Source organism: Rhinolophus ferrumequinum, chromosome 22 (assembly GCF_004115265.2).
Source record: "Rhinolophus ferrumequinum isolate MPI-CBG mRhiFer1 chromosome 22, mRhiFer1_v1.p, whole genome shotgun sequence".
Taxonomy (NCBI): Eukaryota; Metazoa; Chordata; class Mammalia; order Chiroptera; family Rhinolophidae; genus Rhinolophus; species Rhinolophus ferrumequinum.
The window spans coordinates 21,121,900-21,136,567 of record NC_046305.1 but is presented as its reverse complement, the minus strand read 5'-3'; the positions used below and the strand labels follow the sequence as shown (position 1 = coordinate 21,136,567).

The 14,668-nt window shown below is 48.3% G+C and overlaps 1 protein-coding gene across 3 annotated transcripts in view; it reads left to right on the top strand.

Annotated features, from left to right (window-relative positions):
• HHAT (hedgehog acyltransferase) overlaps positions 1 to 14,668 on the top strand; it is a 255,303-nt gene that overhangs the window by 236,727 nt on the left and 3,908 nt on the right. The window lies entirely within an intron of this gene.

Sequence of the window (14,668 nt, the reverse complement as noted above, 5' to 3'; positions counted from 1 at the left end):
TGTCGCTTCGGGGGAATCCAAGAAAGCACACTGAGGCCTGGTTCCACGCCTCGAGTTGACCCATGGGGAGGGAGCAGCTGGGAACTCGGCAAGGAGTCCAGAGTGTAAATACTGTGCTCTGAGGTCACAGACACAGCCAGCCAGAAGCTGCAGCAGTTGAGACGCCTTCCCTGGAGGCCAACAATAAACATCACGTGAAGATGACCGGGAAGGGAGGAAAGAGAGGCCAAGTTTCCCAAAGGATCTCAGCCTCCCCGCCGGTCCTGCCAGCCGACTGGGAAGCCCAGAGGAGTCAGGGGAGGGTGCTAATACCGTCCTGGTAACTACAGCTAACGTGAATTAACTCCTGACACTCCTGAGAGACCCCTGCTGCCTTTGATTTCTCCTCCTCGGCTCCGTTTCAACAGCGTCCAGCTGCGTTCTCTCTGCCCCTGTAGAAAGTGGGTTGGAGGTGTTTGCTGCTGAGCAGATTGGCAGATGAGAAAGGGCTCCCCTGTGAGATCGCTGAACTGAACATTTGCTCCCTACAAAGGCCTGCTCAGCGCCAGGACATCCAGGCTGCCCAAGAGAGCAGGGTGGCCTAAGGGGACCCTTGGCAGGGGGCAAATCCCGGCCTGGAATCAGAGCATCCTGCCTGCTGTCCCAAGCAGACCTACTGTCAGGGCCCTCGGCCTGAGGCGGGAGCCTGAGGGGAACAGTTTTTCAGAATGGGAGTTTTTATGTGTTTGTTTTTTGTTAGTTTCAGGTGTACAAAATAATGTAACAGTTAGGCATTTACACCCCTGACAAAATGATAATCCCCCTCCCCCAACCTACTACCCCTCTGACATCATATATCGCTGTTACAATTCCATTGACTCTATTCCCTCTGCTGTACTCCACATCCCGTGACTATATATATTAAATTATAGTTGACATTCATTATTATTCAGCTTCAGCTTCAGCTGCACACTGCAGTGGTCAGGCATCTACACCGTCCATGAAGTGGTCTCCCTAATAAGACAAGTGTCCATTGAATAGCCTATGAAATTTACAACATTATTGATTATATTCCCCAAACTTTCTTTCTTATCCCCATCAGAACGGGAGTTTTAACGCACAGAAACATCTTTCTCTAACCCGAGTCCGAAAAAGCATGAGTCACTATATACGTCAGATAAATGTCCTCATAAGCACTTTCCTAAAATCCTGCTGTATCTTGTGACGTTTCCACAGCTTGCTAGGACACGGCCTTCTGTTCCCAGTACAGAGGGAACGTCCCTCTTCTCCCTGCTCCAGACCCAGGGGTCTTTTCATCTAACCTCAGCCTTAGTTTGTCCCTTTCCTGGGGTAGGGGGGAGGGGAAGGTGATTTGAGGACTTGGATTTTACGGACTGTCGTCTCTAAGATTTGGAACAGGCCTTGTGGGGGTCATCTGGTCCCACCTCCCAGGGGAGGCAGCCATCCTCAATAGTTGTCTTCTGGAAATCTGCCTGAATGCTGACAGGGGTGGGAACCCAGGATGCCGCTGGCCTTGTGGGGAGGCTGTCAGTGGTACAGGCTCCTTTCAGTAGTAGCCAAAGTCTGCCTCCGCTAACCTCCATCTGTTGGCCCCAGTTCTGTCTTCTGGAGTGACGTAAATAAGTCTAATTCCCTTTCCATGTGACCTCGTGGCCTTTTTCCAGGCTAAACTTTGACTTATCAGCATGCGCACACTGGGGAGCCCTTCCGCACCCTCCTGGAAGTGGCTTCTTCGTGACGGTGTCTCTTGTAGAACATGGTGCCTGGAATTGGTCAACCTCCCTTGAGTCTACACTCATGTGCACGTGTTTTTTGTTACTCTCAGGCTGAATACACAGCCCCTTCTCCCACCCCTGCTCGCGCCCTGCTTGCCATGTGGCCTGAGATGACAGCAGCAGTGGCCTTGGCTGCCATCCAGGGCCAGGCAGCTGTGCTCGTCTGTGCACCCATGTGGCCCCATAGCCCTGTGTCCCTGCAGGAGAAGGGCAGCTGTGCTGCGGGGCAGCTCTGTGCCTCAGCTCACCCTCAGCAGCGCCCTGGGTCACCAGCAGGGGTGGGTCTGATGGGAGCGTCCTGTGGGGTCTTCGGCATTCCTTTCCCTCCCTGGGACAGTGACCTCAGAGCCCCTGCCCATCTCAGGGAAGCGCTGATGCTTCTGAGCAAAGAAGGGCCCCGCACACCCTGAGACCGCCATGGCTGCTCCCTGTGCAGAAGTCCCCTGGCACCCAGGACCGCCAGGTGCTCTGAGTACCTGGAGGATGAGCAAGCTGCTTTCCCCCTCAACCCAGCTGGCTGGAGGGCAGTGTGTGGACACCGCTGCTGCCAGAGCATCCCCTGAACTTGGACGTTCTTCTGACCTGTTTCCCATGCCCCTCCTTACACCAGCGCCAAGGAGGTAAGATGCCTTTTCGAAATACTATTTGTAAGTGTTGGAGCCACATTTTTGTGAACTAATCTCAGAGCTGCTTTGTGCTGCTGTCGGTCAAGTTCCTTGTCAGGAAGACAAGGGGCGAGTAGGTGCTGACGGTCAGCAGTGCTGAGACGAGGCCTGTGGGCTCAGTATCCTTGGAGAAACGGCTCCATGGCCACCACCTGCACTCTGGCACAGCCAGCCTGCCTTCCCGGTGGCAGGAGCAGCGGGGACAGTAGGGACAGCTCCTGGAGGAAGAGCAGCAGCTTCTGAAAGACAGTGCACAGACAGGTTCTTGGCTCCACGGTACCTCCAGCCCTCAAACCCGTCCATGCCACAGCATGGACATGAGTGAACTAGACCTGCAGACACAGTGGGAGCAGCGAGGTGAGAACAAAGCCGTCTCTGACAGGCGGGAACAGCTCCTTCTCTTCCCGGGGGGCAGCTGGCGTTCATAACCCACCGTTACTTCTGAGAGCTCAGGGAAGAGTGGCTGCTGCTGCGGCCGCGGCTGCCTGGAGCGTGGTTCTATCATTCTGTTCTTTGCTGGGAAGTTGAAGTCAAGTTATTTGGAGTCTTTTATCTAACAACTGCTTTAGGAAAAGAATATGTCAGATGCATCTGCTGACGTCACCTTTTCAGGTATTCCCATGGTTTAGGCGCCGCTCTCTTTCTCTCTTTCTGGCTCCCTCTGGTATATTCACTGGAGTGGCATTCATGCCCTGCTGTCCCTTGGGAAAGTCCAGGTGTTGCCGGCCAGTACGTGCCAGATGCCTCTTCTCCCAGTCACACCCCCAGTGTGGACGATGCTGAAAGTATGGGCATGTCTCTCAGTTGGCTTCATGTCCCCTGGGGTGGGAAAACGGAGGCCAAATGTACATACGTGTGGTTTCTTGTTCAGGGGTTTTGAAATAACGGTTATTTTTAATCACCTGCAGTAGAGATTTAGGAGTCTTGTGACTGAGTACTCTCGCCAACGAGCAGTATCTGTGCTCCTCCAGTCTCATTTTGATTTATGTATTGACCATTCTACCAGGTGTGCCCTGGTCCCAGTGACCTGAGTAGAAACCAGCAGATTCATAGACGCACACCTGGTTCTACCTCCACCAACCGTGTTCCGGCCAGAGGAAGCTTGGTGTCTGCTGAGCCTGTTCCAGTGTTGCAGGGCTGCAGCTGCAGTGGCCCTCTGCCTCCCGGAGAATCTCCTCTCTCCCACCCTCTGGGATGGCAGCGGTCTTCTCATCCTTCTTCCAAAAGGGTAGACTTTTACATACCTGCAGGCAGCAACCTTCTTTTCTTGACTTTTCCAGATAAACGTTGCCAAGTCTGTCAACCACTCTCTGTGATGTGGTTCCCAGACCTGTGCCATTCCATATTTGTACAGTTAGATTAGAAAACAAAACAAGAATTGTTAAAGCTCAGCTGTTTTTAGCATCGTGAAATTCTAACTTAGTGTCAGCCCATCATCCCAGCCTGGCTGCCTGTTTGAGACTCTTGTCTCTATCGTCCATGCTTTCTGCACGGATGGCGAACAAGCTGTGGAGCGGAACCTAAAGGTGCAGGTGAAGCTCCCTTGGCCCTCGGTGGCACCTCCTCACAGGCTTCAGATGAAGGCGTACACCGTTCGAATGAAAAGTACCAAGGCCGCCTGTCTAAATGCACACAGTAGGTCCTTCACAAATATGAGTGTGGGTGAGTGGTTGTCAGGGCCGTGTGACAGGGAGTGGTCCACGCCATGCACATCCCTTTGTTTGAGGGGAGTGGCTTTTGTGAGCTCATTCGCTGGGCAGAAGCTGCTGTGTTACCATAACGCGATCGGGGATGGACAGTGAACAGAGTCCTAACGAGGCTGTTTTAACACATAGGTTATGAGAGAGAAACAGCTGGAAGCATGTTTTGAAGGTGCAGCCTCTGGCACCAGCGACAGGAGTTGGGGCTGTGGCACCACGTGCAGGAACAGTTTCCTGGGAAGCCGGTCGCCCCCCCCACGATTTGACAGTTTGGCCCCGGAGAGAAAATATGTGTTATCTCAGCACTGCCTTCAGCAATGCGCTGTCAGAATTTAAAAAAAAAAAACAAGTGGCTCTGGCTTGTTCTCTCTGCTTCCCCAGTTGCGCATGAAATGATTTTACTTTATGGCAGCGAGCTCTTCAGTAAGTACCTGCCCGCGGGGCCGGAGGTGGGGAAGGATGAAAAATGCCACATAGGTTGGCTTCATCAGGATGTGAAATTAACTGTGAACAACATGATTTATTGAAGACTGCTGCTTTGCCCATTACAATGTGCGCGCAGCACCAAGCAAGCGACTCTTGCCCAGGACGGCAGGAAGCTCCCCGAGGGTGGTCGGAGCCACCCCTCCTCTGTGTCACCCTGCTAGACGCCCTGTAGAGGCTCAGCTTGTGGTCGGGGCCAACTAACCGGGGCTCTGACCCTCAATAAAAAAGTTCACAGGCACTGATAACATGCTCTTCAATGCCCAGAGTCTACATTAGGCACCAAGACACAGGATATAAACGTGCTCGTAGATGCTGTCTTCATTCCCCTTTACAAAGATGGAGAAACTGAGGCCTCTGGAGGTGGGGTGACCGAGTGATGGATGACGCTTAATAACCTGCTGCTTCCCCCTGCCTCTTACCTTTGACACCATGAGTAAGGGGAGGAAATGAGGATTTAAACAGAAGGGAGAGACCAGGAGGCAGCGGCCTGGTGTGAGCTTTTCCTGTGTGTGGCCGAGGCGACTAGTAACTGCTTTGGGAGCTTAGGGGCCCAGTGCTCTTAGACTTACACAGCCTTGTGGTCCAAGTGTGGTCTGATGACCGGTTAGCTGTTAGACCTTGGAAAAGTACTGTATTTTGCTGAGCCTTGGTTTCCTTGGTTATGAAGTAGGGTTAATCGTACCTCACTGGTAAGGTCGAGAATGTGGAAGGCGCTCAGCAAAGTGTCTGGCAACATGTGAGGCCCAGTAATTGTCTGTCTTCTCCAGTCCATGAACAATTCATGAGCAACCTTCAGGAGAAAGCTCTTCTCTCGGCTTTCTGCAGCGCTCCCCCGGAACAGTAGTTCCCAAAGTACGGGTTCTCAGACCAGCAGCATCCACACCACCTGAGGATGTGTTAGAAATGCAAACTGTAGGCCTGCTGCAGACCTCCTGGGTCACACTGGGGGATGGGGGCCCTACCTTCTGTTTTAACGCGTCCCTCAGTGACTCGGAGGTGGGCTCATGTTTGAGAACCGGTGCCCTAGAATTTTATCCTTCAATTTTGAATCAATTAGAACCACCCAATCCTTCTCCCTCAGCATTTAAAAGAACAAAACAAACAAAAAACCCAAAACACAGAGGCCTCAAAACCCGCGTTTGAGGCCCAGATTTGTAACCTATATAGAGGCAAAATATTATTATTATAACCTTGAAGTAACATGAGCCTGTTCTTCAGACCTTCTGTCCGTATTCCCAGCAGTCTGAAAACAGACCCAGCAGTGCACAGGCTTCAAATCCCCTGCAGCTTTGCTTCTGCTGTGTATCCTTCGATAAGGTAGCCCTTTGACAGGAAAAGGCTCCTGCGTTATAGCTTTATTTAGATTAAAGCTCTAAATTTAGCTCTGAAGGAAGGTCTGCAGACTCAGAACCATTTGATGAATGGTTTCACGATATCTCCAGCTGGGACTAAAGTCGTTCTGAATAATTAATGGAATTATAGTAGTGAAGCTGGTGGTGAAGAGAGTGCCAGGGCGGGGGTAGTGCTGTCTCTCAGGTCTTGAGCCAGCACCTTAGTTCTCGGGTCTGATGCACAAGCTGGTTCTCTAAGGAAAGACACACTCAACCCCCCATGGGCCTCGGAGTAGAAAATGCCGCCGATGCAGAAGGATATATGCATAGGGTCAGGTGCTGCTATTCAAAACACCTAACAAATGGTAAGGCACGGGCACAGACCAATTAGTCCAAAACTATGGCCGCCATGTGCTGGAGCAGGTCCTGGAGGCCCCTGCAGAACTAGCTGTTACTCTTTCGTTGTATCAGAAGACAGACCTGAGGGAGAAGTTGGGACCATGGCTTTTAATAACTGGTAGGTAAGCATATCAGTCTTTTAACGTTAGGTATAGTCTCTCTGATGTGCACCAGCTGGACGTCAGCCCTGAAGATAACGTCTGAGGCTATGCTCGGTCAGTGAGAAGTAATACACCCTTTGACCCCCAAATCCAACAGTCACCAAGTTCTATGACTCGGTTCTGTAGCATCTCCTAAAATCACCTTTTCCCTCCATTTCCCCATTGAATGTCTGTGGGGACAGAGCCAGGAGTGCAGTTTCCAGGCTCTTGCCTCAGGTGGAAAGGTGTGGCGTGGTGGTGTGGCGTCCTGGCGTGGCGTGGCGGAGTGCGGGTTGCGGATCATGTGCTCCTGCTTCCTGTGTCTCCAACCCAGCCGCCAGCGAGAATATAGTGGCGTGACTCCCCTATAGTGGTCTATGGCTCCATGGGTGTTCCTTTTTCGCCTCACCATATCCTGCCTTCTTATGTGGGGAGCGGGACCAGAGACCCCGCATGACACCCTGCATGACAATGTCCTTCTCCGAGCCTGCCCATTTGCAAAGGCCCTCTGCGAAGGTTGAAGTCCATCAGCCCCCCCCACGTTGATCTTCACCCGGATGGCGATGTGGACTGTTCCATATGCACCTTCATACCCAGGGGTTTGGGTAGATATGTGGGTGGCATTTAATGATCATGCGACATCCATCACATTAGTAGACTTAGGCCCCAACCAAGGAGAGTTTGTCTGGGGAGGTGAGACTTATTTCCTTTGTAGCCTGGTGGCTCTCAGATATAATGGGAAACTCCTCTTATTCCTTTCTTAGAATGGCTTTGAGTCACTGAGTGACATGGGACCAGAAAGTGAGAGTCCATCTGTCCAGCTGAAGGGACACAAGAGCCAAGCTGGCAGGATCATGGTGTTACTCCACAGGAGAAGTGTGACCCAAAAAGGTGACGAATGAGCAATGGATGAGTAAGAGGGACAACAGGCAAGAGGCAAAAAGAGCGCAAAGCCTCTGGCTAGAGAACTTGCCTGGATGGATGGAGGAAGAAGGCTAGGGCATTATAAATGATCGATAAATGATAGGTAATTGTAGGTAAAGACTAAAGGACAGACTGAAGTCCTTCAGACTGTTCTCCAAATAGGATCCAACCTGACACTATGGGATTGGGACTGGAATTGGGATGTGGACTCTGGGTCCTTTTGAGACAGTATGGCTTCAAGAAAGAATATTGGTATAGGTTGGTCATTTGTATCTCAGAGTGTTGTGAGGAATCACGAAGATTGTGTATTCTTTGAAAACTGTATAGTAGGTTGCGTGTTCTTCCTAAACCGCTCATATGCAGATGGACTATGGTGCTGGTTGACTGGGTAGAAGGGCAGGAAGATAGCTTCCCTATAAAGTTTGTTCAGGTGCTGGTCGCTGGCCGTTTTCTTCTAAAAAAAGAGTAGGATGTAGGCTTTGAAAAAGCCATTAGAGCCAAGATGGTGGCCACAGGCTCAGGAGTGTCTCCCTCCCTGACAGCCCAGTGAGCCTGTGAGGGGGTAATTGATAGCAACTCAATTAACTTCTCTCCCACTAGGAATGATTGATTTCTTCCCTGGGAAAGGGGTTTGTGCTGATTCAGCTGCCGAATGCATCTGCCTGGTTAGGAAAGAACTACTGTTGTCCTCAGAGGCCCCCGTGGGAGAAAGTATAACTAGGGGAGCCCAGTGTTCAGACCTACGCATGGCAAGTCCTCCTGCTCCTGGGGAGATGAAGGGCTGCAGACCCATCCTCATTCAAAAAATGAATGGTAACAGCAGGAAACTATCATGTGTCCCCGAAAATAAGACCCAGCCGGACCATCAGCTCTAATGCATCTTTTGGAGCAAAAATTAATATAAGACCCGGTCTTATTTGACTATAATATAAGACCGGGTCTTATATAATGTAATGTAATGTAATGTAATGTAATGTAATGTAATGTAACATATACAATATAATAGCGGGTCTTATATTAATTTTTGCTCCAAAAGACACATGAGCACTGACTGTCTGGCTAGGTTTTATTTTCAGGGAAACAAGGTAGATTTTTGGAGGGGAGCACACTAGAGTGTATACAGATACTGAATTATAATGTATCCCTGAAATTTATATAAGGTTATGTTATTAACTAATGTTACATCAATAAATTTAATTTAAAAATAATAAAAATTAAGCCTAGGACATTGTAGCATAATACAGCAAATCTGTGATTTGCTAATGTTGCTTTAAAAATTTTTCCAACTTTATTGAGAAATAATTTATGCTTAATAAAATGCATCCATTTAAGGTATTTTACAGTTGTATATAACTTTGAAAATATTCCCATAATCAAGATAGAAAACATTTTCATTATCCCCAGAGATTCCTAGCGCCCCTTTGTTGGCTATCCCTCCCTCTACTCCAGGTCCAGGGAACCACTGACATGCTCTCAATTTGAATTTTACATAAATGGAATAATATGGTGCGTATTATTTTGCCAGTGGCTTCTTTCACTCAGCATAATTTTTTTTTATTGTGGCAAATTATACGTAACATAAAATTTACCATCTTAACCATTTTTAAGTGTATAGTTCAGTGATGTTACGTACATTCACAGTGCTATGCAACCATCACCAACATACATCTCCAGAACTTTTCTCATCTTGCAAAACTGAAACCCATTCAACTATGACTTCCTTCTCTTCCTAGCTCCTGGAAAGTACTATTTTACTTTCTGTCTCTACGAATTTGACTACTCTAGGTACCTCACATAAGTGGAAATCATATAGTATTTGTCATTTTGTGATCGGCTTACTTCATTTAGCACAGTGTCTTCAAGGTTCATCAGTGTTGTAGCATGTGTCAGAATTTCCTTTTTAAGGCTGAAAAATATTCCGTTATATTAGGATAGGACACATTTTCTCTATTCATTCACCAGTCAATGGCCACTTGGGTTACTTCCACCTTTTGGCTATTGTTAAGTAATGCTGCTGTGAACATGGGTGTACAAATATGTCTTCTAGCATTCTTTTTCAATCTTTTGGGTATATATGTGGTAATTCTGTGTGTAATTTTTTTCGGGAACCTCCATATTGTTTTCCACTGTGGCTGCATCATTTTACAATGTTACCTTTTAAAGTTTTGCGTTAGACCTGCTCCTTGCTCTGATGATCCCTGCGCCTTCCAGAAAACCCATTCGTCATGTCCTTTGACTTCTCGTGGCCCTGCCTGAGGATCATCTTTTCCTTCACTATCTCAGGTCTCTGCCTTTGCAGTCCTTTCAGACTGATGTAATTGCTTGGAGAAGTGCTTAGCCATGAGAACCTCGCTTTCTATTAGCTGTAGCCATTTCCCTCTCTGTCCTACATGCTTCTCATTAGCTGGAGTTTTGATACAACTTACCAACATCCTGTTAACAATATGACACAACCAAATACATCCTATTAGCTCCATCTATTACACCATCTACATTGGTCCTCTTAATTGAGTCTATTGTGCTGTACATCCTACTTAATGCATTTAGCTATATCTGTCAAATAATCTGTCCTGTTTACTATATTACCTAATCTTTTGCAGCTGTTGACTGATTTGCTAGCATCCTGTTCATAATATATTCACTGCTGCCTCACTGTCGTCTGTGAAAACTGTTTACCTGTTTAGATCTTGTTAGGTCCAGGTATCAAAAGCCCACTGGGTAGCTACGCACCTCATTGGCTCTGGGGGTCCAGCTGTGAATGTGCAGGGGGCTTCAACCCTAAAGGACACTTTTACGCAGGATCTTTCCCTTTGGCCAATACTATACTGCCCACCAGGCTTTATGAACCATTTTAATGGACTCTGTGTGTGTGTGTGTGTGTGTGTGTGTGTGCGCGCTTGCACATGCACAGGGTCTGGGATGTGGGGATATGGGAGTTGGCTGGACCCTGAGCACTGGAAATCCTGGTGAGAAGGGAGAGCATGGACGGAGAATGCAGAATGGAGGAAGGCCGGGGGAGGGAGGACTGCAGGATGAGGTGAGTGTTCATTTGGCAGGACGGAACCCTTTTGACAGCATCTTTTTTGTTAATGGCTGACAAGCTTGGATGACTGTGCAACACAGCAATCCTTGGAATGTTGCCAGAGTGACAGTCCATCCTAGTTTCTTTTCAGTTTTTGATCCCAGGCTCATCTGAGCCCTGATGAAGAGGAGGCTCTGCTCCAATCAACCCTCCTCTCCCACCCCCACCTCCCACCCACACACACACACACACACACACACACACACACACACACACACACTTGGGCCACATCAGTGGTTGGTTAGCAGCCACCATAGTCAAAGACCCTGTACCTCTAGGCAACCTACAGAGGGTGAAGTCGACACGTAGGACAGGGCCTGGCACACGGCAAATGCTCATGAAGTACCGGTAGAATATTGTAAAAGGGTGACTTATGGAGTCTGTCTTTTCTTTGTCATCACATATCTTGCACTTGAGGTCAAGAAAGGATGGGGGTCCTTGGCAGCCATCCAGTACACACTGGGGTTACTGTCCGGAGGAACACTTGTGCATTGAAAAGGCTGGCTAGAGGTGGCCAGTTAGCTCAGTTGGTTAAAGCGTGGTGCTAATAACACCAAGGTGGCCGGTCGATCCCCACATGGGCCACTGTGAGTTGCACCCTCTTTAAAAAAAAAAAAAAGAAAAGCTGGTTATCTGTGTGTTTGCAATAGAATTCTCGAGTGCTCCTATAGTAATCCTTTGCGTTTCTTTGAAACACTTTTTTAAAGCACTACCAAAATTGCGATCTTATTTTATTTCACGTGCTTCTATTTATTTTTGACCTCCCATTGTGTAAATGGAGAAACTGAGACCCTACTAGAGTCTCAAAGTAGAGTCAGTATTATAAGTCTTCTAACTGATGTTTAGCTGCCTCTGTGCATGGCACCCAGTAATACTGGGGAGAATTTTCAGGGCCCCTCTGTGTTCCAAACTGAACATGTGTATGCCTTACCTCTGGGCAGTTTTGGGGATATTTCTCCTTATAATTCTGTGTGCTGGGCAGAAGCTTTCACAGATGTCCCAGCACAGCTGTGCAAGCCCCCAGGCCCGATGTGTGTAAATGAAACATCCCCAACTCCCAGCTCCACAGCCAGCCTCTGGGTTCTGTGTTTACCAAACCCCTGCTGACGCCTCACCCTAAACACAGCTGAAGTCTGGGACCACTTCCTGTACCTGAAGCCCCCTCCCTTCTTCCTGCTCTCTGAGCCCCCTGAAAAGCAGATGTTGACAGGTCCCCTGGCATCTGTGTCTGAGCCACAGAGGTGAGGGATCTGTGGGTCTCCAGGTAGGATGGGTCCATCCTGACGCTTGAAGAAGTATCTGGCTGTCCCGTGCGGAATAGTGTCCCCTAAAGTCATGTGTACCTAGAATCACAGAAGGGGTCTTCATTTGGAAATAGGGTCTTTGCAGATGTAATCAGTTAAGGATCCTGTGAGGAGATCATCCTGGATGTAGGATGGGCCTAAATCCAACGACTGGTATCCTTATAAGAGGAGAGGACATAGAGAGGAGGTTTGTGATGACTGTTGCCCCTCGAAAGGATATTTGGCCTCATGGAAGTACGTAGCCCATAAATGCTCTGGCTATGACGGCGAAGAGGAGGATAATTCCAATGTTTCATGTTTCTGAAAATGTATAGGAGCCGTAGTAGATTCCTCGTCCTACATGTAGGAATAAGCAGATAAAAAATATGGAAGCTCCGTTGGCGTGGAGGTAGCGTAGAATTCAACCGTAGTTGATGTCTCGGCAAATATGGTTTACGGAGTAGAAGGCTGTGGCGGTGTCTGATGTATACGGTGTTGCCAGAAAAAGGCCTGTGAGGAATTGTACAGCTAGGCATACTCCCAGTAGGGACCTGAAGTTTCATCAGGAGGAGATACTTGATGGGACGAATGAGTTGTTGATGATTTTGAATAGTGGGTGGGATTTGCGAATGTTGGTCATTGCTGTTCTTATAGTTGAAATACAACGGTGATTTTTCATGTCATTGGTCGTGGTTAGATTCCATGTGGGAATAATGATGACATATATTGTGCTTATTTTAAGTACTATTTTCGTTGTTAGTTTTGTTGGGTTTTCTTGTAAGCCGTGAGACACACAGGGAAGAGGACAGAGACACACAGGGAAGAAGGCCATGTGAAGATAGAGGCAGAGATTGGAGTGTTGCTGCCATAAGTCAGGGAAGGCGTGGGGTCACCGGAAGCTGGAAGAGGCGAGCAAGGATTCTCCCCTGGAGCCTTCCGAGAGAAGGAGGCCCTGCCGACACATTCATTTCAGACTTCTGGCCTCTAGGAGTGTGAGAGAAGATGAGGTCTGACTATTAAGTTCACAAACTTGTTGCAATAATGTTGCTAACTTTTTTTGATATCAGAGGGATTATTCATTATGAATTTGTACCAACTGGACAAATAATTAACCAAGGTTACTATTTGCAAGTGCTGAAAAGGCTGCATGAAGAAGTTAGAGGACCTGAACTTTTCGCCAACAATTCATGGCTCTTGCATCACGACAATGCACCAGCTCACACGGCACTGTCTGTGAAGGAGTTTTTAGCCAGTAAACAAAATAACTGTATTGGAACACCCTCCCTACTCACCTGATCTGGCCCCCAATGACTTCTTTTTTTGCCAGAAGGTAAAGGAAATATTGAAAGGAAGATGTTTTGATGACATTCAGGACATCAAGGATAATATGTTGACAGCTCTGATGGCCATTCTAGAAAAAGAGTTTCAAAATTGTTTTGAAGGGTGGACTAGGCACTGGCATCAGTACAGAGCTTCCCAAGGGGAGTACTTGGAAGGTGACCGTAGTGATATTCAGCAATGAGGTATGTAGCACTGTTTCTAGGATGACTGACCTCATACATTTCTGTTACTTGAAGCCACTAAATTTGTGGTCATTTATTCCAGCTGCCGCAGGAAACTAATATACCTGCTGACTAGCAGATAGGAGGTGAGACATTACAGCTGGTCCCACAGCCAGGTTGTTGGGGTTCACTGCTCCCCTCACTTGTCTTGCCTTCAGGACCTAGGAGAATTCTTGGGCCCAACTGGTCTAAGTAGCACGTTGAAAACGAGCTACGAGGAAGACCATGGCTTGACTCCCTGTCGTCATCCTAATTTTGTTGGAGAAAGACTTCTGTGCCCTCTCGCCACCATTACTACCTTTGTTTAGTGCCCACCATAGGCCAAGGACCATGTGGCTCTTTACGTCGTGTCACACCATCCTTATGTCTTAGGTCATGCTGCCATGACAAAATCCCATAGACTGGGTGGCTTAGATAACAGCCGTTGATTTCTCACATTTCTGCAGGCTGAAAAGTCCAAGATCAAGGTGCTGACTAATTTGGTTCTTGGTAAGGACCCCGTTCCTGACTCGCAGAGCGCTGGCTCCCTTCTCTCTGTGTCCTTGTACAGCAAAGAGAAAGAAGCAGCAGACTCTCTGGTGCCTCTCTGACCCCATCATCAGAGCCCCACCCCCATGACCTCACCTCACCTTGTTTACCTCCCAAAGGCTCCACCTCCAAATATCATCATTTTGGCGGTTAGGGCTCCAGCATATGAATTTGGGTAGGGGACACAGTTCACTCCATGGTACCTTATGAGGACACCATTAAGTAAGTTGTTCTATCCCTCCTAGGTTTACATTTGCTATTTCTTAAGTTCCTCAAGGGCACGCAGCTGGCAAGTAGCAGAGCCAGGATTTGAATTTGTGTCTAATCCCACTTCAGAACCTGCACACTTAATCACTATGCCACACGAATTGAACCTGTGTCATATTAATAATAATAGTAGCAACTAATGGCTGACGTAGCAAGACGAAAGCCTGCCGGGGTTCTCATAACCCTCCTTGGCTCCCCACCGCCTTCTCCCTACCCCTCCCCTTGTCCCTCCCCTGCCTGCCCCGCCCTGTGTGGTAGCCACATCACATGATCCCTGTTCCTTGGGTGGCCTGTGATGCTGACACTCAGGTGGTCTCTCGGGTAGCGCATCCCTGTCCCTTTCCATCTGACATTCTTGCTCATCCCACATGACCCATTTTAAATGTGCTCTACACACATTGTTCTCTAGCACATATTACATGGCTTCTAAATCCTACGGTGTGTGTTTGTCTTTTCCAAGCTGGAGTGGGAGCCCCTTTGACACAGGACTAGATCTTTCTATTTTGGCATCTGGTAACTTCCACAG